Genomic DNA, 1,280 nt, shown 5'->3' with positions numbered 1-1,280 from the left:
AATAATAATAATAATAACAAAATCATTAATCATTTACACCCCTTGCAATATTTTTTCAGATGTTTTATTCCCTGAAGTTACATTTTTAATAGTGACCTGATCAAGATAAAGTCAGACAGACAAAGTTGTTGCTGTTTTGGTTTTGGGGGCAAAGTTACATCCAGCAGTCAGACTCAAAAATAAACAAAGATTTTAGAAATCTTCACATTTACAAAATTACATTTCTAAAAATGTGATTTTTTTCCACCAAAAACTCAATTTATGTGCTGTCAGGAGGTGCAAATGCAGCAGAAAATTCCAGTAATAAAAAAAAGTGATTAACGATGATGGAGGAGTAACACTGTGACAATAACTGTTAAGGCTTGACTACAAGAAATCAAACAAACTAAATATAAACTGATAAATTTAAGGTGTACATTTACTGAGTTAAAATGTAATCTTTGGGATGTGCTGGAGAAGGTCAGACTCTACTTAAGGTCATCCCCCATGAATCCTGGCATTGTCATCTTGGAATATGGCCGTGCCATCAGGGAAGAAACAATCCATTGATGGAATAACCTGCTCATTCAGTACATTCAGGTAGTCAGCTGACCTCATTCTTTGAGCACAAACTGTTATTCACCTGACCAACTGCAGCAACCACACATCATAGCACTTAGTTAAAACCACCGGATGGTAACAGTTTTTTGGCAAGGCAGTGTATGTAGTGTTGACCATGTCTTTAACATGGCAGGACAGGAGAAACATTTCCTTGAGATACGTTGTACTTACATGAATAAATGTCATATTTAAAGACGGTGGAATTGATCTCTTGATTCACAGAAGCGTTTAAACAGGCRGATGATCCATTGAACCACGTTTTATAATCTGGCTCGCAAAAGAAGACACAGTTGTCTCTGTTCCCATCGATTTTGCATTCATAAACCTTCCTGCCGTCTATGACGTTTCCATAGCCCCCYGCGAAGTTCAGGTCATAATTTGAAATGCTGATGCAAACTGAGGACAAGAGAATGCACACAACTCAATAAAAACATATTTTAATCGCATGTTTTTACATTTTAATATAAATGTACAGTTTTTCCCTTCTATTTTAAACAAAATGTGACAAAGCTCACACACCTTGGTCAGCCAGAGATTGATGGAGCAGTAGTAACACCAGTACCAGGACCATGGTTTTACCTTTGTATACTTTAAATGGATAAGCAAACAAGCAAACAAACAAACAAACAAACAAACAAACAAACAAACAAACAAACAAACAAACAAACAAACAAACAAAC

General features: G+C 35.8%; 1 long non-coding RNA gene across 1 annotated transcript in view; it reads right to left on the bottom strand.

The window, feature by feature from the left end:
- Positions 1-953: 953 nt before the first annotated feature.
- The window catches only part of LOC106522238 (uncharacterized), a 935-nt gene continuing 608 nt past the window's right edge, over positions 954-1,280 (bottom strand). The window contains exons 2-3 of the long non-coding RNA XR_001310759.1: positions 1,120-1,188; positions 954-996 (exon numbers count right to left, since the gene is read on the bottom strand). This is a non-coding gene — a long non-coding RNA (uncharacterized LOC106522238). The remainder of the gene's footprint in view (positions 997-1,119; positions 1,189-1,280) is intronic.

Source organism: Austrofundulus limnaeus, unplaced genomic scaffold, assembly GCF_001266775.1.
Source record: "Austrofundulus limnaeus strain Quisiro unplaced genomic scaffold, Austrofundulus_limnaeus-1.0 Scaffold124, whole genome shotgun sequence".
Lineage (NCBI taxonomy): Eukaryota > Metazoa > Chordata > Actinopteri > Cyprinodontiformes > Rivulidae > Austrofundulus > Austrofundulus limnaeus.
The sequence above is the reverse complement of the archived record's forward strand: the minus strand, read 5'-3'. Positions and strand labels throughout refer to the sequence as shown.